Source organism: Anabrus simplex, chromosome 11 (assembly GCF_040414725.1).
Source record: "Anabrus simplex isolate iqAnaSimp1 chromosome 11, ASM4041472v1, whole genome shotgun sequence".
Taxonomy (NCBI): domain Eukaryota; kingdom Metazoa; phylum Arthropoda; class Insecta; order Orthoptera; family Tettigoniidae; genus Anabrus; species Anabrus simplex.
This window is the reverse complement of record NC_090275.1, coordinates 95,746,615-95,769,410: the sequence shown is the minus strand read 5'-3', so window position 1 is coordinate 95,769,410 and position 22,796 is coordinate 95,746,615.

The following is a 22,796-nucleotide window of genomic DNA, read 5'->3' as shown; positions in this document are numbered from 1 at the left end:
TAGGCCTTTCCTCTCCCATTGTCGCCATAAGACATATCTGTGTCGGTGCGACGTAAAACAAAATAGCAAAACAAATAAAAAAAAAACTGTACTCTGTCAATGTCATTACTTTTTTGTGGCACATTGCTAAGTGGTACCGGTCACAATTTTGGTTGCACAACTCATGCGCACAAGTATTGCTGGGATTGAGGTACGATTTGTGCATTCATATCTTGTGGTAACGGTGAATCATGCCGCTATGTGTCCGAGTTCTTGATTTTCCTTTGTCCGGTCTCAATCATAGTAGCATAGAAGTCTCATTCTATCTCTCTCCTCTTAACCTCTCTTGTCTCCAGGTGCTTGTTTTACTGCTCTGTTGATGGCAGGGACAGTTGTATTCTGAGATCTGCAGTATAGAAGGACTCCTTAGCGAGTTTGAAGATCATCCTCGACAGTGCTGTTTTCCCCACCTCGTAGATCATCCCTGAGTTGTAGCTTTTCCCAAATCAGCTGCAGCCCATAAGTTACTATGGGGTGGAGATAGTGCAGTTGAAAAGCATCATTGCTGTTGTTGGAGATAGGCCTGACAGATACTTTATGGAGAAAATTGCTTTTGTGGCTGCTGCTGTTCTTTCTTGAAAGTGACATCAAAAAATGAATTTGTTGTAGTTTGTAGGATGATCCCTAGATATCTGAAATTGTTAAGGGCTTGCCATTAAAATAGAGTTTCCCCCTCCTTTTCTAAAGGTCAGTTAAACAGTCTTCTCAAAATTGATTATGAGATTTTTTTTTCCCCACCCATTTGCCTAGTGCTAGTAAAGCTGCTTGTAGATCATTTCTATTTGGTAAACCTATCACCATGTCATCTGTGTAAAGGAGGAGTATGTCTACTGTGAATATATTGAACAACAAAGGGCTTAAGGGATCGCCCTGTATGACCACATTGGTTTGTTTGAAGGTATCCGATGTATACAAGAAATAAATTGACAATACAATACAATATATCAGGTAAATAATATTACATCAGTCTTGGGGCTAGTTTCAGCCACTTAATGGCCATCTTCAGCCAAAATAAAATTAAACAGATTATGTGATAACTAATATATACATACGACAAAGACAATGTTGCAGGATTAATTATAATTATTAAACATATTTTAATGTTATAATTATTATATTATATTATTATATTGAGAAATGAAAATCCACAGCCTGTTTCCAGTCATTCCACCAGGTCAGGAATGGAATGAATGAAGCCCCCATCTAGCGGTGAGGATAAGAATTGTGCCGGCTGCCGGGCACTGTTGCACTCCTCTTGGGCAATGATTAATGACTGACAGATGAAATGAAATGATAGTGGAGAGTGTTGCTGGAATGAAGATGACAGGGAAAACCGGAGTACCTGGCGAGAAACCTGTCCCGCCTACACTTTGTCCAGCAAGAATCTCACATGGAGTGACCAGATTTGAACCATGGAACCCAGTGGTGAGAGGCCGGTGTGCTGCCGCCTGAGCCACGGGGGTTTATTATATATTATATTATAATTATTAAAAAGATTATGCGATTACTAAACCATATATATACAAGACAAAGACAATGTTGCAAGAATAATTATTATATTATTATAAATATAAGACAAAAACTATGTTGCAGGAATAATCATAATTATAATTATATAATTATAATTATTATATTATTCCTGCAACATTGTCTTATATAAATATGTTTTAGTTATCACATAATCTGTTTAATTTTATTTTGGCTGAAGATGGCCAGTAAGTGGCTGAAACTAGTTAATTTATTTCTTATAATTGCACTTCTGGGGTCGATGACATAAAGCTGTTGGCTGGAACACAGTGGTTTCAAGTGGCTCAAGACCGAAGACGATGGAAGCATATGGAAGAGGCCTATATCCAGCAATGGATTGAAATAGGCTAGAAAAGAAGAATTGCACTTCAATATAGAAGAAAAATGAAATTTATAGCTTATAATAAGGTATCCATTGTGCTGATGCTATAATCAATTTGCACAAAATTGACTGTCAAGATGTTTTCTAATGACCTGACTAGTGGGTGTGTTTTCCCCGGTCATATCTCTTATCTTCATTACCAGGATTTCTCTGCTTAGCAGATCGAAAGCCTCCTTGTAATCAATGAACACTGCATACTATTTTCCCTTTGGAAGGGATGTCTCAGGGCTTCATCTACTTCTTCCATTGAGCACCTGACAGCCTGTATTGTAGAGTCAAAGCACCTTTTCAACCAAAGTTTCATTTTGGGAAAGAGGAAAAAATCACACGAGGCCAGATCAGGTGAGTTGGGGGTTCCAGAACATTGGTCACATTGTCTTTTGTCAGGAAATCCATCACATTGAGCGATGTTGTGTGTGGGTGCAATGTCATATAATACAGTAACAATTTGCACCTCACATTTTCCCTCAGTCGTCTCAAAACATCTTTATAAAACTTCAATCAATCAATCAATACTGATCTGCATTTAGGGCAGTCGCCCAGGTGGCAGATTCCCTATCTGTTGCTTTCCTAGCCTTTTCTGAAATGATTTCAAAGAAATTGGAAATTTATTGAACATCTCCCTTGGTAAGTTATTCCAATCCCTAACTCCCCTTCCTATAAATGAATATTTGCCCCAGTTTGTCCTCTTGAATTCCAAATTTATCTTCATATTGTGATCTTTCCTACTTTTATAGACGCCATTCAAACCTATTCGTCTACTAATGTCATTCCACGCCATCTCTCCGCTGACAGCTCGGAACATACCACTTACATGTAATAAATATCATTTTTGGTCCGTATTGATGATATTTGATTGAAATAATAACATTAAGTTATTTATTAGACCACCTAATCAATACAAAATCGTCTTGGATGATTTACATAAATTTGTTAGCTAATAGTGGTACATGTTTCGCCCTCCCTGAAGGCATCATACACACGTAGCAAGAAGTCTACTGTTGCAAATACTTCTAACTCATAATATTACAAGCTATCTTTGTCACCGTCAAATGATTCCACTTTTATATGCTTTTTCAACTAAATTATCTACAAACTCACAATTTACAACATTTGAACATCACTTCAAATTTTGAGATGGTCCATAGTGATCCTATTTGAAACTGTTCTTCAACTTCTATTCACCAACTTCATATCCTCAACGTGTTCTACAACTTCACCATATGCATCTGACTTTCGTCTTTTATCTTCATGATCATGATTAACTTCGGATCTCTCGACTAACTTTGACTTTTATTCTCTCTTCTTTACTTTGATTATATAAGATTTTTCGCCATCGTCTAATTATAACCGCCAGACTATCAACTTTACTTTTATGCAATCTTACTACTTGTTGTATAACAATCTGTTGTTTTATCCATTGTACTTATTTTAGCAGCCTTCTAATGTTAATTTTGTTAATACTTCCACTATTGTATCTCATCACATTGTATTTTTCAAACCATCATCGTTATTTTTAATGTTATTTTACTTCAAATCTCTTCAAGATTTTAAAATTCATTTCATTACTACATGTTATTTAGACGCTTATTTTTAATTTAAGGTTAAGACTATGGCTGATAATTTAAGGTTAAGACTATGGCTGATGATGCCTTCAGGGAGGGCGAAACATGTACCACTATTAGCTAACAAATTTATGTAAATCATCCAAGACGATTTTGTATTGATTAGGTGGTCTAATAAATAACTTAATGTTATTATTTCAATCACATACCACTTAGTCGAGCAGCTCTTCTTCTTTCTCTCAATTCTTCCCAACCCAAACATTGCAACATTTTTGTAACGCTACTCTTTTGTCGGAAATCACCCAGAACAAATCGAGCTGCTTTTCTTTGGATTTTTTCCAGTTCTTGAATCAGGTAATCCTGGTGAGGGTCCCATACACTGGAACCATACTCTAGTTGGGGTCTTACCAGAGACTTATATGCACTCTCCTTTACATCCTTACTACAACCCCTAAACACCCTCATAACCATGTGCAGAGATCGGTACCCTTTATTTACAATCCCATTTATGTGATTACCCCAGTGAAGATCTTTCCTTATATTGACACCTAGATACTTACAATGATCCCCAAAAGGAACTTTCACCCCATCAACGCAGTAATTAAAACTGAGAGGACTTTTCCTATTTGTGAAACTCACAACCTGACTTTTAGCCCCGTTTATCAACATACCATTGCCTGCTGTCCATCTCACAATATTTTCGAGGTCACGTTGCAGTTGCTCACAATCTTGTAACTTATTTATCACTCTATAGAGAATAACATCATCCGCAAAAAGCCTTACCTCCGATTCCACTCCTTTACTCATATCATTTATATATATAAGAAAACATAAAGGTCCGATAACACTGCCCTGAGGAACTCCCCTCTCAACTATTACAGGGTCAGACAAAGCTTCACCTACTCTAACTCTCTGAGATCTATTTTCTAGAAATATAGCAACCCATTCAGTCACTCTTTTGTCTAGTCCAATTGCACTCATTTTTGCCAATAGTCTCCCATGATCCACCCTATCAAATGCTTTAGACATGTCAATCGCGATACAGTCTATTTGACCTCCAGAATCCAAGATATCTGCTATATCTTGCTGGAATCCTACAAGTTGAGCTTCAGTGGAATAACCTTTCCTAAAACCGAATTGCCTTCTATCGAACCAGTTATTAATTTCACAAACATGTCTAATATAATCAGAAAGAATGCCTTCCCAAAGCTTACATACAATGCATGTCAAACTTACTGGCCTGTAATTTTCAGCTTTATGTCTATCACCCTTTCCTTTATACACAGGAGCTACTATAGCAACTCTCCATTCATCTGGTATAGCTCCTTCGGTCAAACAATAATCAAATAAGTACTTTAGATATGGTACTATATCCCAACCCATTGTCTTTAGTATATCCCCAGAAATCTGATCAATTCCAGCCGCTTTTCTAGTTTTCAACTTTTGTATCCTATTGTAAATGTCATTGTTATCATATGTAAATTTTATTACTTCTTTGGCCTTAGTCTCTTCCTCTATCTCGACATTATCCTTGTAATCAACAATCTTTACATACTGCTGACTGAATACTTCTGCCTTTTGAAGATCCTCACATACACACTCCCCTTGTTCATTAATTATTCCTGGAATGTCCTCCTTGGAACCTGTTTCTGCCTTAAAATACCTATACATACCCTTCCATTTTTCACTAAAATTTGTATGACTGCCAATTATGCTTGCCATCATGTTATCCTTAGCTGCCTTCTTTGCTAGATTCAATTTTCTAGTAAGTTCCTTCAATTTCTCCTTACTTCCACAGCCATTTCTAACTCTATTTCTTTCCAGTCTGCACCTCCTTCTTAGTCTCTTTATTTCTCTATTATAATAAGGTGGGTCTTTACCATTCCTTACCACCCTTAAAGGTACAAACCTGTTTTCGCATTCCTCAACAATTTCTTTAAACCCATCCCAGAGTCTGTTTACATTATTATTTACCGTTTTCGACCGATCATAGTTACTTTTTAGAAACTGCCTCATACCTGCTTTATCAGCCATATGGTACTGCCTAACAGTCCTACTTTTAAGACCTTCCTTTCTATCACATTTATTTTTAACTACCACAAAAACAGCTTCATGATCACTAATACCATCTATTACTTCAGTTTCCCTATAGAGCTCATCTGGTTTTATCAGCACCACATCCAAAATATTTTTCCCTCTGGTTGGTTCCATCACTTTCTGAATCAGCTGTCCTTCCCATATTAACTTATTTGCCATTTGTTGGTCATGCTTCCTGTCGTTCGCATTTCCTTCCCAATTGACATCTGGCAAATTCAGATCTCCCGCTACAATCACATTTCTTTCCATGTCATTTTCCACATAGCTGACTATCCTATCAAATAATTCCGAATCTGCATCAGTGCTACCCTTTCCCGATCTGTACACTCCAAATATATCAAGTTGCCTATTATCTTTAGAAATGAGCCTTACACCTAGAATTTCATGTGTCTCATCTTTAACTTTTTCGTAGCTTACAAATTCTTCTTTCACCAGAATGAAAACTCCCCCTCCCACCTTTCCTATCCTATCTCTACGATACACACTCCAGTGCCGTGAGAAAATTTCTGCATCCATTATATCATTTCTCAGCCATGATTCAACTCCTATTACAATATCTGGTAAATATATATCTATTAAATTACTTAATTCTATTCCTTTCTTTACAATACTTCTACAGTTCAACACTAACAATTTTATGTCATCCCTACTTGATTTCCAGTTCCCTGTTCCCTTATCACCGCTCCCTAGGCCATCCCGTTTCCCTGAATGTACCTCCCTATTACCCTTCCAAACAAATTTCCTAACTTACACGTACCACTGCGGTTTAAATGAAGGCCATCCGAGCGCAGATCCCTATCTCCTACCCACCCATTAGGATCTAGAAATTTCACTCACAGTTTCCTACATACCCACTCCATAGTCTCATTTAAATCCCCAATCACCCTCCAGTCAGTATCCCTCCTACACAGTATTCCACTAATAACAATCTCCGCTTTCTTAAACTTCACCCGTGCTGCATTTACCAGATCCCACACATCTCCAACTATGTTGGTACTTATATCAGCTTGCCTTACATTGTTGGTACCAACGTGAAACACTACCACCTTCTCCTTCCCCTCCTCCCTCTCTTCTACTTTCCTCAACATCTGCCTCAATCTAATTCCCATTGACAATCTGATGCAGTGGAATGAACACTTTGTGCACAGTTCCTCAAATGTCAAAAAACATTCTCAGCATTTTCTTGATGTTGCTATAAACTTGGCACACTTTCTTTCAGTCATGGAGAGGTCACCAGCATTCTCCTTTAGCGTTTGATAAGTTTCAGCTTCAGTTTATTGAGTCTGAAGCTAAATTTCATGCAGATTTTTTGCTCCTTAGCATCAGCCCTTTCAAAATTTGCGGAGGCATGAGAAGACAGTGAGAAGAACACCACCAAAATTTAAAAGTGCATGCACTTACGAGGATGCCAGTTGCCAGACTAATAGTTGAAACATACATCACTCAGAACTTGGCAGAATATTAAAATTCTCGGAAATTCTAGGTAGCACCTTGAAAGTGAAAGCAGGTATGCTCCAGATACTTTTTATGTGCATTTGATTCCTATACCTTCTATTATGCATGCTGAATACCCTAGAAATTAATTTTAATTGTCTATTAACCTTATCACTACTACTCCTGTGCGTCGTAGTAATGGACTGGATCATAAAATCTGTCAAGGAAATGGACATAAACTTAACACCTTAGAATTTTCCAATGATGTGTTGATATAGGGAGAAACAGAAGCAGAAATACAAGAGAAATTGACTAATTAGAGTTTGCAATTAAATTGAAATAATAAATAAGGTAGTGCAACCTATTCAATACAAATAAATAAGAAATGTAGTGTTACATTCCTATTTAATTATAAGCGGAAGTGGTACCGGTTTAGACCCCAATCCGGGTCACCATCAGCCGAATAAAACGCAAAAAACAATGCATAGGTAAGAAAGAAATTAAAGAACAAGTCCCCATATAAACAGTTAAAAAGGCAATATAAAACAACAGGGATAGGCACTGTAAAATCCAGAAGAAGTAGAAGGTAAGTCATTTAAAAGAAGCAAGGCGCAATCTTCTGAACAGCAGCATAGCACACACAAAGTTAGGCACTGTCTCAAAATGTTTACGAGAAGCGGAGAACAGTTAAGTGAGCCAGCTTGCAAACACTATCAGGCGTGAAGTCAAAACATAATCCAACAAATATGAAGATCCAAAATCGTGCAGAAGCCGAAGACGAGTCGCTCGATTGAAGTAAATTGCCAGCTCTTGAAGATCAGCGCAACATATTCAACGTCCGGCACTGTGCTTTCAAACGCCGACTGAACTCGAACAGTTCAATACGGAACATCATGAAATTTTTATCTTTAATTAGAGTTTGAACTGAAAGTAAGCAAAATAAAGACCATAGAAATTAATTGTGAGCAGAAGAGGAAATAATTCAAGCATCCATTTGCAGAGAATTAGAATAGCATCTCCTTCCCACTTCAAGTACCTCGGAAGTATAATCCCAAAAGATAACATAGTCAAACAACAAATTCTCAGCAGACACAGTAAGCATACAACTTTTGCAATCAAGTCAGAAAGCTAGTTTGTTATGTCAGAGTACTCCAAACCAAATCCCATGGTGCAACAGTCCCAAAGGGCCAAGGCCTACCAAGCGACCGCTGCTCAGCCCAAAAGCCTGCAGATTATGAAGTGTTGTGTGGTCAGCACAACGAATCCTTTCGGCCGTTATTCTTGGCTTCCTAGACCGGGACCACTATCTCACCATCAGATAGCTCCTGAATTGTAATCACGTAGGCTGAGTGGACCTCAGATCCAGGTAAAAATCCCTAGTTTGGCCGGGAATCAAACCCAGGCATGCTACCTCTACACTGCGGGGCCAGCTCAAAGTACTCCAGAAAGACAAAATAACTATGTGTCATACCTATTTTGTACCAATTCTCATCTTCAGTTTGGAGACATTTTCTCTACTAAACGAAGACCTCAGCAGAATTCAAGCAAGAGAAATGACAATCATCAGAACTGTGAATCAAAAGACCAGAAGGGATAAGATCATAAATGAAGTGAACAGGAAGGAAGCCGGCATCAGGTTCATATCACCAGTGTATAATGAAGTATACACTTCACTTCTGAGGAAGAAAATAAAACTATACCTGAAAAAGGAACAACTTAATTAAAAATAGAATGAACGCGTTTCGTCCTTGAAAGAACGATATCAGATTCTATCAAATCACAATAGAAAATATTTATGTTTAAATCCTTAAGTATTTGAAATTTGGAAGTTAACATAATGAAGTTCTCCAACAGTGCTTCCTCACTGGCTAGACTAGAAAGGGGTGAGGAAGCAATAGATTTAAACATAAAAATGTACCGAGCTCAATAGCTTCACTCGCTTAACTGCAGCCAGCATCCAGTATTCAGGAGATAGTGGGTTTGAGCCCCACTGTTGGCAGTCCTGAAGATGGTTTCCCATTTTCACACCAGGCTGTACCTTAATTAATGCCATGGCCACTTCCTTCCTGTTCCTAGCACATTCCTCTCCCATCGTCGCCAAAAGATCTATCTGAGTCGTTGCGACGTAAAGCAGCTTGTAAAAAAAAAAAAGAAAAAATTGTTTATACATTTACTAAATGGGTTGCTATATTTCTAGAAAATAGATCTCAGAGAATTAGAGTAGGTGAAGCTTTATCTGACCCTGTAATAATTAAGAGGGGAATTCCTCAAGGCAGTATTATTGGACCTTTATGTTTTCTTATATATATAAATGATATGAGTAAAGAAGTGGAATCGGAGGTAAGGCTTTTTACGGATGATGTTATTCTCTATAGAGTGATAAATAAGTTACAAGATTGTGAGCAACTATAACGTGACCTCGAAAATGTTGTGAGATGGACAGCAGGCAATGGTATGTTGATAAACGGGGTTAAAAGTCAGGTTGTGAGTTTCACAAATAGGAAAAGTCCTCTCAGTTTTAATTACTGCGTTGATGGGGTGAAAGTTCCTTTTGGGGATCATTGTAAGTATCTAGGTGTTAATATAAGGAAAGATCTTCATTGGGGTAATCACATAAATGGGGTTGTAAATAAAGGGTACAGATCTCTGCACATGGTTATGAGGGTGTTTAGGGGTTGTAGTAAGGATGTAAAGGAGAGTGCATATAAGTCTCTGGTAAGACCCCAACTAGAGTATGGTTCCAGTGTATGGGACCCTCGCCAGGATTACCTGATTCAAGAACTGGAAAAAATCCAAAGAAAAGCAGCTCGATTTGTTCTGGCTGATTTCCGACAAAAGAGTAGCATTACAAAAATGTTGCAATGTTGGGTTGGGAAGAATTGAGAGAAAGAAGAAGAGCTGCTCGACTAAGTGGTATGTAAACTGTATATAGGATAATATCTTTTGTTTATTTCCACCTATTCAATACATTACATTGCAATACATTTTGTAATGTATTGAATAGGTGGAAATAAACAAAAGATATTATCCTATATACAGTTTATGAAACTTTCAATACGGACGAAAAATGATTTTCATCACTTGTAATAAGTGGTATGTTCCGAGCTGTCAGCGGAGAGTTGGCGTGGAATGACATTAGTAGACGAATAAGTTTGAATGGCGTTTATAAAAGTAGGAAAGATCACAATATGAAGATAAAGTTGGAATTCAAGAGGACAAACTGGGGCAAAAATTCATTTATAGGAAGGGGAATTAGGGATTGGAATAACTTACCAAGGGAGATGTTCAATAAATTTCCAGTTTCTTTGAAATCATTTAGGAAAAGGCTAGGAAAGCAACAGATAGGGAATCTGCCACCTGGGCGACTGCCCTAAATGCAGATCAGTATTGATTTATTGATTGTATTGATTGATTGATACTAAATATTTTTGAGTGTAATTTGATAGAATCTAATGATTTTCTTTCAAGGACGAAATATATAATTTGATTTTTAATTAAGTTGTTTCTTTATCGTAATTCTATTATCATATGTTTTTTTTCAGGTAGTTTCTAAAGGTAATTTATTCATAAATTAGTTTTGGCAGACTGAAGAAGCTAACAGTTACACGAGGGCTGTAAAAAGAGTATTGGCAACGTAGTCCAGACACTCGCAGGAGAACGGGCATGTGCAGATAGGATATGGAAAGGTCAGGTGGTGCTGTTGTTGATGTGTAGTGTGCATTTGATGGGCATCCAATTGGGAGTGTTGTGGCTGTGTGACGTTGAAGCGAAGAGTGTCGATTTCACCACTCTAAAGCATGTTTTCAAAAGATGATCAGTGTTTGTGGATTAAAATCGAGGTTGCCCATGGCAAAAATGCATTAGAATGTTATTGAGAATTACATGAAGCCTGTGGCAAGAATGCATTACCGTATAGGATGGTTGCACGCTGGGTCTAGGCATTTCGTGCGGGTCGGAATGAGACTGAGAATTTGAACCGCATGGGTCGGTTGTCCATTCCTCAAGATCTGATTGACATCGTGAGTGGTCTCATTTCCGTGGACCATTGATGGACTGCCTGGGAATTATCCATTGAGGTTGGTCTCTGTCATCAAACGTGTGGCACATACTGACGAAATGTCTTAACATGAGGAAAATTACGTCCCATTGGGTTCCACATCAACTAACTGATGTATAGAAATGGCACCGGTATGCACTGGCTAACATCCACCTGGACAGATACCGCAACAAAGGAGACTTCTGCAGCGTAACGTCACCATTGATGAGATGTAGGTATGAGTCTATGATCCTGAATTAAATCGAATGAATGGCGTCACCCAGGTTCGCACGTCCACAGATATTTCGACAGGAACACAGCTGGATGAAGCTTGTGCTGATTGTGGCACACGACTATGAGTGTGATATTCTTATGCATGCTGTGCCTGAGGGACAAACTATCAACAGTGACGACTAATGCTGATTTATGGAGTGACATCTGCATCTGGCTATGCGGTCCAAATACTCACGTTTATTGGGAGATGATTGCCCTATCGTGTTGGATGACAAACACACATTGTGATGTCGCAAACAATGTCAAGCTCTTATTGCAACAGTGGCATTGGGAGGTCTTGGAATATCCTCCGTACTCACCAGACATGAGTCTTTGTGACTTCGGCCTGTTTTCAAAGTTGAAGGAACTCCTCCGAGGCTGCCGATTTCCTGACATGGCATCTGTACTCTATGTAGTAGGGTACTTCATCTCCATCACTATCATCAATGGAGAACGCCTTGTCAATGATCCCCAACGGCTTCCGAACATTTGGAAAAAGGTAATAGACTTTGAGGGTGACTACAATGAAGGAACTTGTTAGTTCATTAAATATTGCATTCTATCAATACTTTATTTACAGTCCTCGTAAATTAGATTAGATTTTGCACAGTTGCAGCAATAATGTTATCTAGTAGAGTTGGGTGGCACGAGGAGAGACAGAGCACACGTCAACAGTCAGTTTCTCTAGTGGTACTGTCAACTTCACCATTGTCCGGTCCCAAGTCCAGAATGGGAAAGGAGGAGGGTTAGCTGCCTTGGCAACCAGAAGTAAAAACAGCTAACATGAGGGTTGAGCAACGGTAAATAACTCAACCCCCCATAGGGGCCAACGGCTTTGGGCAGATGAGCTCCTTTGGGTGGGGTGATGGTCCCCTCAGTGTAGGAAATGACACTGAAACCCATCATCTGTGTCTTTGGCCCAACAGCAAAACTGAGGGAGGAACCTCCTTTCTGTGGTTCACATCGGTCGTGGAGGCAGATGAGGTCATGCCAGATGGACTGGCTGTAAAGCCGCAACTCAATGGTATTTCGAGTCTGTGGCAGTCTGTTGCAGTTGTGGTACTAGAACCTGCATGTCGCATTTCATTTGTACCGCAGGGTATAGTTCCGAGATTATAGTGAGTGTGGGTCACTTCCTTGCAAGCTGCAATCCACCTTAAACAAAATCCCGCTTGTGGCACTTTTTCCTGCTGTCACTCCCTTCAACTCAAGTCCAACAGCGATGGGATAAGGATGGTGGAGGTAGGTTTTCGGGTGAAACTGGAAGCTTCTAGTTTGGACCTGCACATTGGCAGCAGATGTATAATGGTCGTCTTTCTGGGACCCTTTGACTTCTCAGGAATTCAGTCCTGCATCTGCATTTGGGCAGGCCTATTTAGGATCACCGTTGCCCACCCTGAATGAGGAAAGCCCTAGAAAATGTGGGCTAAACATCGATAGTCACACTCTCAGCCGGCTGGGAGGTCGCACCCATTGGGTCACCCCTTATGGGGTCGAAAAACGAAGATTACCAAAACTTTGATTATTGGAACCTGGTATGTTCGAACCCTACTTGATTTGAAACACAATAACAGACCTTAGAGAAGAACAGTGCTTGTCACCCATGAGCTTGGACGAATGAACATTGATATTGCTGCCATAAGTGAAACCAGACTGTCCAGTGAAGGTAAACTTACAGAGTTCAGCTCAGGCTACACAATCTTCTGGAAGGAAAAAGATGAGGGAGAACACAGCATTCATGGTGTGGGATTCGCTGTGAAGACCACAATGGTGAATGATTATCAGCTAACTCCAACCGCAGTCAGTGAAAGAATTATGACCCTCCGAATCCCACTATCTGGTGCCAAATCTATGACGCTCATCTCTGCATATGCTCCCACCTTGGATGCTGATGTAGAAGCTAAAGACCAATTCTGCAACCTGCTGAGCACTACCATAACCAAAGTACCACCAAGAGACAAACTCTTACTACTTGGCGATTTCAACGCCAGAGTTGGTAAAGATCACCAATTATGGGGAAATGTGATGGGAAAGCATGGACTTGGCAACTGTAATGCCAATGGTCTACTGCTTCTTGGTTTATGTGCTGAACATGAACTCTTCATTACTAATACTCAGTTCAGCCTGCCTAATCACTACAAGACCACTTGGATGCATCCTCGCTCAAAGCACTGGTACATCCTTCTAGTAATGACATCTAGCCACAGACATCAAGAGGCCAAGTGACAAGCAAGAAAACTCCGTCAATTACAACCCCACCCTCTTCCATCCATTCAGTGTGATTTGTGTAGGCGTGTGTTTTATGCCAAGATTAGTCTGTTTAGTCATCGTAAACACATCCATAAACTGAGTTGAACTGGTCAATGTATGCAGGAAGAAGTTATATATACTCAGACTGAGTTACAGCCGACTGTCAACCAGAGATGTCCAGAAGAGCCTTGGTGAACTGCTTTCTGGTGGTGATGATTATTGTTTTAAGAGGAAGTACAGCTGGATAACCATCCTCTAATAACACTAACGGAGGAGAAAAAGAAGAGGTCCAGTCCTATGAAGGATATAGGTATCAGCAAAAGCAAGAGAAAGGCCACAAAGAGCATAGAAATTAAAGACATCCCAGGCCTCACAAACCTAATAGCCATCTTCTGGATGGGTGATATCAGAGCAAATGAGACTAGACAAGTATTTTATGATTCCTTTCTCCTAAATTCTTAGGTTCATGTTTTCATTGTCATTTCTTCATTATCAGTAGTGGCTGATGATCACATGGGTTTACACCTTATAAAAACAATGACAACAACCACTACTATCACCATCTCTATTTCACTTGTTATCATGTTAGTAACACTGTTGCTGGACTTCCCTATAACAGTTTATTATCTTTTGGTATTGCCAGTCCTTGGACTGGTCTGATGCAGTTCTCCAGTCGGTCTTACCTTACTCATATCTCACTCTTCCATCTAACACCTTGGCTGCCGGAGCAGTACATTGTACCTCTGAGTGAGTTTCTCGTAAGGCCATGGGGGTACAAAGTACCACTGATAGATGTTGTTAAATGACTTAACTTGCTGGGCCAGCGGACCACAGAGCTTTTCACTTTGCAATGCTAGTGTGCCACTATGGCCTTGCAGAAAATCCTGGTGTGCTTGGTTTCCAAATTATAGTTTTATTTTTTATTAGTCCTACCTCCTCTTATTAACAATATGTATCTGTTCAAGCAGTTTAGCCATGCTCTTTGGTGTGCCAGGTTAGCTAATTTGCAAACTCGGGATTTGAGAGATAGTGAGTATGAGCCCTACTGTCAGGAAACCCGTTAATGGTTTTCTGTGGTTTGCCGTTATGCTTACCTTATCAATTGGCCGCACCGAATCCTTCCAAATTCTTGCACCTATACCTATTTCTCTAAGCTGAAACTTGATGCTTAATCCAATAAATTTAGCATTAAAATGAGCATATTTGCATTTTATAAATTGACAACAAAGAAAAATTACCAACGAGCATTTCACAAGGAGTAAATAGGAAATCATTTATAGGAATACAGTGAAGAAAAATATTGATTTATTTGTAAAATTTCAGCATAGAAAATAATCACCGATTTTACAGATCTACAGTACTTGAGTTGATGTAGACTTTCGTGGTCTATACATTTGCCTTTAGAATCTTTGCTGCAGGGTAGGTGAAACATGGCACTATCACTTCACATCCCTACTATAGAACAATGAATGCCTTAGCAATGTAGTGTTAAGCACTAGTAACCTAAACATGGCACAGTCTGTTTGCTAAAATGAGTACTATCAAGCGACACAAGCTTCTAGTACCACTAGATTGTACCACTCTGGCAATCTAGCCAAAACCATAAAAACATACAGTGAACTTTTCTGTGGGGCCACGGCGATACCTTGGGGTACTAGGAATTTTTATTGTATTTATTATGTATTTATTATGTATATTGAACACTTAAGCGAAATATCACTTCGAATATTGTTTTACTTCTGATTTACTATGTGCACAGTAGAAAGAAACCCACATTTCTAGCTATGTGTCCTGGCAGTCTCGGAGTGAACCTGGCCAGCTCTCTTGCTCACACATACTGCATGCTGCAAAACAAACAACACTGAGATGTTATTTAGGTGCACTGGTACAGATGTGTTCAAAATGTGTGGCACCATGTGGCACATACTGTTCATGATGTTTTTGAAGATTATTGAACATGTTGATGAACAAAGGACTCATAAAATTATATCTTCTCATATAATTCAGGAATATTTGTAGGTGGGCCATCTGTCTTGAAAACCAAGTTTTTCAACATGCCCCATATGTAGGCATCTGGAGCCATGAGATCCAGGCAGCAGGAAGGGTACGGGAATGGGGTTCCGCGAGAAATTAGGTGATCTCCAAAGTGTTGTTGCAGTAATATGACTCTCCCACTTTGGGGACTGTAACACCTGTTGGAGAAATCGTCCATGATTCTTGTTTGGGACGACTGTCCTTGGGTTCCTGGGGACTGTAACACCTGTTGGAGAAATCGTCCATAATTCTTGTTTGTGATGACTGTCCTTGGGATCCCTGTTGTCCCTTTCGTTGACATAAGACTGATGTCACAGCACAGAAATCATCAACTGCAACCAACAACTTGGTGCCTCTTTATTAAATTGCTCCTCGTACTGTTTTTTAATGTGAAGCAAACTTGGTCCATTCTGACTCCCCGTTCTGTATGACAGGAAATAATGTTCTGCTGTGAGAACTGTAATTGCAGAAATCAACACAACATTGAACTCACAATATTTCAGTATGTTATATCCAGTCTCTGCAAATAACCTCAGCCTTTGTGGGTGAGGTTAACTTCTGAAAGTAACCAGGGTGAGCTGACCCCTACAGAGCGTGTCCCCAGGTGGTGGATAGGGGGCCTCTACAATATGTAGGGCTGGTTGAAATACCCAATACAACCCGCGGACCAACATGTAGCCCAATCCCTGGGGGTTTTAAAATACTGGGACACCCTCTCTCCAGGGGTCATAAATATGGAGGGCCCCTGCTCTGGGTTATGCTGAAGTCCTCAGCAGCATCTTCGGCAGAGAAGATGAACTTCGGTAGGGTGGAGATGGCGGAAGGGGCAAATCCGTAGCGTCTGTACTCCAGAGGAGCGGCTAAGTTTGAACCTGGTAGTAGGTATAAAATGCCTTTGGGTTTGGCAAGCCCATCATAACAATAGCCTATATGGATAAAGCAGATATGATGCCTCGGAAAAGGTTAGGGTATCCCCTGCCAAAAGTGACGTGCAGCTCTTTGAGTGCTGGGAGAACTGTGAGAAGTGGGTAACCAGCACCAAACTTCATCAAGATTGCAACAGTAAATGTCCTGACACTGATGGAAAAGACAGAAGAACTGGATGACTTCATGAAAGAAAAAGATATAGCCGTACTTGGACTGTGTGAGACCAAGAAGACGGGTACGGGAAAGATTCTTCTGAAGGAAAGATACAGGCTGTATTACAGCAGAGGACCTGAAGCAAAAAATAGAGTGGCCATCATATTTAGAAAAGAAATCCAAGAATATGTGGAGTCTACAAAATGCGCCAGCAATAGGATGATGGTGATGAGACTCCAGTTTGAAAATGGCATGAAAGATCTATTCCAGTTGTATGCCCCACAAATGGGTTGCATAGAAGAACATCTAGAGAACTTTTTAGAGGAAGTGGAGAGACAGATAGAAGATAAGGAAGTGCTGTTGATGGGAGATCTAAATGCACAAGTTGGAATGGAAAGACAAGCAAAGGAAGATGTTGTAGGGCTCTTTGGATATGGAAGTGTAAATCCAGAAGGTGAGTTGTTGGTGGAATTTTGCATGAGGAACCAAATGATTGTTGGAAACACCTGGTTTAGGAAGAAGAACAGTCAGAAGATTACAAGGTATGGTTGGGGAGACAGACGAACAAAGACCATGATTGATTTTGTAATCGTCGAGAAAGAACACCGGAAGAACCTTTTAGATGTTACAGCCATGCCTGAAGAAGCCTTTGGTGGAGAGCATAGAGTTGTGATAGGAAAACTGAAAGTGGGAAAGATTGAAAAATCCTCATTAAGAAGAGAGAAAAGAATTAAAGTATCGAAGTTGAAGGAGAAAAGCATACAAGAAGAATTTCAAAGGGAAATAATACCCTTGGTACCTAGGATGGAGATAGGGAATGTTGAAGATGAATGGAAAAGATTTAAGGAAGCACTGGTTGGATGTGCAGAAAAGGTATGCGGTGGAACATCAGGAAATGTGAAAGGCAAAGAGACACACTGGTGGAATGATAGGGTAAAGAGTAAAGTGAAGGAAAAGAAAATGGCATGGAAAAGATGAAAAACATCTAGGAAGAAAAGAGAAAAGGCTGGCCCTTATTTACATAGAAATTGAGAGATGATATGTAGGGCAGCAAGAAATTATTGTTTGGTATCTTAAGAAACAAAAAGAGAGATCAAGTAAACACCAGATTTGTGAAGGATGAAGGCAGCATAATATTAACAAAGCCAGAAGAAATAAGAAATAGATGGAGAGAGTATTTTCAGAAGTTGCTGAACATGAGAAATAATGAAAGTCATTCAATAGACCACTAGGAAAGGCAATTAGTTGATGAAGAAATGGATAAATAAATTACAATGAATGAAATTGAAGTGGCAGTAAGAAAGATGAAGAATGGAAAAACTGTTGGAATAGATGAAATTTCAGTGGATATGGTAAAGGCCGCTGGAGCTGTAGGCCTTCAGTGGACATGTCGAGTTCTCAGGATTGTCTGGGAGAATAAGGAGGTCCCTGAAGATTGGCAAAAAGGAATAATCATCCCAATTTTCAAGAAAGGCGATAAGAAAGTACTGAAGAACTACAGGGAAATTACTCTGATATCCCATGTTGCTAAGATAATGGAGAGGATACTGGAAAGTAGGATAAGGTTGAGGTTTGAAAATCAGATACAAGAAAATCAGTTTGGTTTCAGAAGTGGAAGTTCAACAATAGAGCCCATTTTCATTATGAGTCAACTAATGGAAAAGTAATAGGAGTATGGGAATGATATGGTGATGACATTCATTGACACTGAAAAGGCATATGACAGTGTCCCCAGGACTGAAGTTTGGGACAGTCTGGTGCAAAAAGGAATTGGACAGGGATTAATAAAAATGATCATAGCAGTGTACAAAGAATGTTGTAGTTGCATACAAACACAATTTGGCAGGACAAGTTGGTTCAAAATCACTAGTGAGCTGAGACAGAGAAGTGTTCTATCACCAATTCTGTTTACAATAGTAATGGATGAAATCATCAAATTAGACTTGCAGACAAGCCCCTGGAAGTAGTGAATACATTCAAATACCTGGGGAGTGAATTAATGGAGAATGCTCGACTGGGTGCTGAAATTAGTAAGAGGATTCAAGCTGGAAGCTGATCATAGTTTAAGAAACATATTATGGGACAAAGATGTGCCAATGGAAGCAAAGAAAACTATGTAAAAAATGTATTACGTATCTATAACAACTTATGGAGCAGAAATTTGGACAGTGACAAAGGAGGATGAGAGTCAAATACAGGCAGCCGAAATGTAGTTCTTGAGGAGTATGATACAGAAGAGTAGAAGAGACAAAATAAGGAATGAGAAAATCCGGGAAGAAATTGCAGTGTAAAAAATGAATGATAAAATAGAGAAGAGCTGATTAAAATGGTTTGGGCACATAAAGCGAATGAATGATGAAAGAATGCCAAAAATAATGTGATGGAAATGCAAATGCAAGGTAGGAGAGGCCACGAAAGACCATGATTGAGATGGAAGGACACAATTCAATGCAGTATTAGAGAAAGAAACCTGGACTGGGACAGAGTGTTGGAGGGGAAGTGGTAGATAGACTGAAGAAAGTGGAGAGGGATCATATTTGCCCCTACCCGGCTACAGCTGGATAATGGGAAATGCTGATGATGATTATATACAGTTAATTTCTAGGAAGATAAGGGACTATCATACATTAAAATATCAATGAAGGCAATAACTGTTATTTTGACAACAAATCAGCAGGTTGTTAACTTAAGATCCCCCAATCTCACCATTCTTCACTTCTGAAAGGGTTATCAGTAACTAGAGTGACCAGACATCCTCCTTTACCCAAGATATATCCTACATACGGGGGGGGGGATCAAATATAAAGGGGATTTTTTAAAAATTCATTTATTGAAAAACACAAGGCAATTACAATTTATTTTTCCACATAGTTTCCTGCTTTGGAAATGCATTTGTCCCAGCGTATGGGCAGCTTTTTGGTGCCCTCATCGTAAGAAGAAGAACACTGTCGTGTCACCAGCCAGTTGCGCACGAAGTCTTCCACACTCTCGTCATCTTCAAATCATTGTCCTCCTAGAGCTTCTTTAAGTGGTCCGAACAAATGGAAATCGCAGGGTGATAAGTCTGGGCTGTAAGGAGGATGATCAAGTGTAGTCCAGTGCATTTCCTATAGTCTGGAGACAGTTAGAGCTGCACTATGGGGTCATGCATTGTCGTGGAGGAGGATGATCTGTCGAATCGGTTGGTCTCGTCTTTTGCGGCAATATGCAACCCTCGCCTTGTTCAACAGCTCTCAGTAGTAAGTAGCATTGATTGTGCATCGCTCATGCAAAAAATATATCAGCAAAATGCCTTGCCGATCAGAAAAAATGGTTGCAAGAACGTTGCCAGCTGACAGTCGAGTCTTGGCTTTCACTGGTGCTGCCTCCCCTTTCCTCCGCCACTCCTTACTGGCTTGTTTGGATTCGGGAGTGTAGTGGTGGATCCATGTTTCATCGCAGGTGACGATATGACTTAAAAATGCATCACCTTCTTCCGCAAACCTTGCTGTAAGGCTCTGACAGACCTCCAAATGTCAAAACCCATCTGGAACACACTTCACAGAACTGTAGGTCGTTTGTGATGATTGCTTGACAGCTCCCATAACTGACTGTGACTTGTTCTGCAATTTCTGATACTTTTACCTGTCGATCATCGTCAATAATGTCTTTAACCGCATGAATGTTTTTGTCTGTAATGCTGGTCCGAGGACGGCGATCGTGTTGCTGATTTTCCACATGTTCTCGTCCTTCCTTGAAATTTTTATGCCAGGCAAATACAGGCATCCTCAACAATGTTTCATCACCGAACTGTGCAGTCAATCTCTGGCATATTTCTGCCGCTGTAACTCCTTCATGAGCAAGACATTTTATAATTATGCATTGCACAGTGGAGGGTTGCACCTTTTATTCTGACATCATGAGCATTACTGATGAAACGGAGGGTAATATCTAACAGCATGCTCTCCCCACTCCTAACGGTCCCACCTAAGCATAGCAGAAGTGCGGGGCCAGTCCTACCAACTGTTGATGTTCAAGAACAAAAATCCTGTTTATATTTGATCGACCTTTGTACATTTCCTTCTGTCTGTCATCCAGGAGATATTTTCAATAATTCCAAAATATCCTTTATTTGTGATCATAGTAACTCCAACTGTAATATTTTGGCAACTTGCTTTCAAAGCAATCTTGTATTTAAACATTCCACCATATAATGGCATGTCAATAAGTTCTATAACTATAGTCTAAGTCAACAAAGTATTTAAAGAATATAAATTCATCAGAAAAATACAGTTTTGTAAGTCTACATAATAAAACATTTGTTAATTGCTTATAAATAATTGTTTTTCCATTAAAATAAAATACCTTATTTTACCCACTTAAAATGACTTTCCCTGGGCATGTTTAATAAAGTGATATAACACATATTTATATATTATATAAAGTGGAATTATTGGAATCAATAGGGGAGTATTTTTAACTTTTATTCTGCAATGTCTTACATTTTGGTTCCAGACTATGAATCTCATTTTAAATCTGTATTGACGGTTGAACTTCTTACAAAATTGTACAACACTATTTTAATCCTCCTAGTCAATACTGTACATTTTACATCCAATTAAGATGAAACTTCACACATAAATAGACGTTTCGACCCGGCATTGGGTCATCCTCAGTAGTAGAAATTAGCTTTCTTTTTTGCCTGGATGGCATTCCCATTACAGACGATGAATCTCATTTTAAATCTGTATTGATGGTTGAACTTCTTACATGCCATTCCAGTGCCATCCAGGCAAAAAAAGAAAGCTAATTTCTACTACTGAGGATGACCCAATGCCGGGTCGAAACATGTCTATTTATGTGTGAAGTTTCGTCTTAATTGGACGTAAAATATATAGTATTGACTAGGAGGATTAAAATGATGTACAATTTTGTAAGAAGTTCAACCGTCAATATGGATTTAAAATGAGATCCATAGTCTGTAATGGGAAAGCCATCCAGGCAAAAAAAGAAAGCTAATTTCTACTACTGAGAATGACTCAATGCTGGGTCAAAATGTGTCTATTTATGTGTGAAGTTTCACCTTAATTGGATGTAAAATATATGGTATTGACTAGGATGATTAAAAATAGTGTTGAACAATTTTGTAAGAAACTACATTTTGGGGCACTATATCGTCTTTTTCTCTTTATGACATCTGGTCACCTTGCATGTAACAAATTTCAAAATGCGTAAGATGTAAAACATCATCATCTCTAGACAAATCACATATACTCATAGCGTGATGCTGGAATAATAACTAGTACTTTATACTTGAAAAACTGAAACAACATAACCTATCACCAATAACACTGGGAAGAAAGAACAGAGGTGTTGAAATAAACTACCCAGCATTTGCAGATGATTTTGCCATACTTTCAAAAAACCTGAAAAATGTAGCAATACAAGTCAATCTCTTGGAAGAAATAGCCAACAGAACAGGTTTAAGAATTTCTGTAGAAAACACCAAATTTATGACAAATATAAAAAATGCCCCAGAATTTCTAGTAACATAAATTGGTCAAAAAAAGAAGTTAAAAGAATTCAAATATTTGGGAGAAACAATTCAAGAAAATGGTTTGGGAAAATCCACTGTAGAAGAAAGGATACACAAGATGGAAAGAGCATACAGTATAACTAGAAATATCTACAACAACAAGTGTTTATCTAAAAACCTCAAAATACAACACTACAACACAGTAGTCAAACCGGAATGCTTATATGCGAGTGAATGTTTAGTACTTAATTACAAGCTGAATAAATTAGAAGTACTGAAAAGAAAAATTATACAGAAAATACTTGGCCTGCTAAGAACTATAGAACTCTGGAAATCAAGAAGTAATGATGAAATATACCAGAACATAGAAAATATAACAGATACAATGCGGAAGAGGTGATTGGTATTTTTTGGAAATTTATACAGAATGGATGACAACAGGTTAACCAAACAGATCTTCAAATATCTTGGGAACAAGAAGTCAACAACAACCTGGATTCATGAAGTCAAGAAAGGTTTGGAATGAAACAACATAAGGGAAGAAGAAGCAACAGAGCGAGAGAG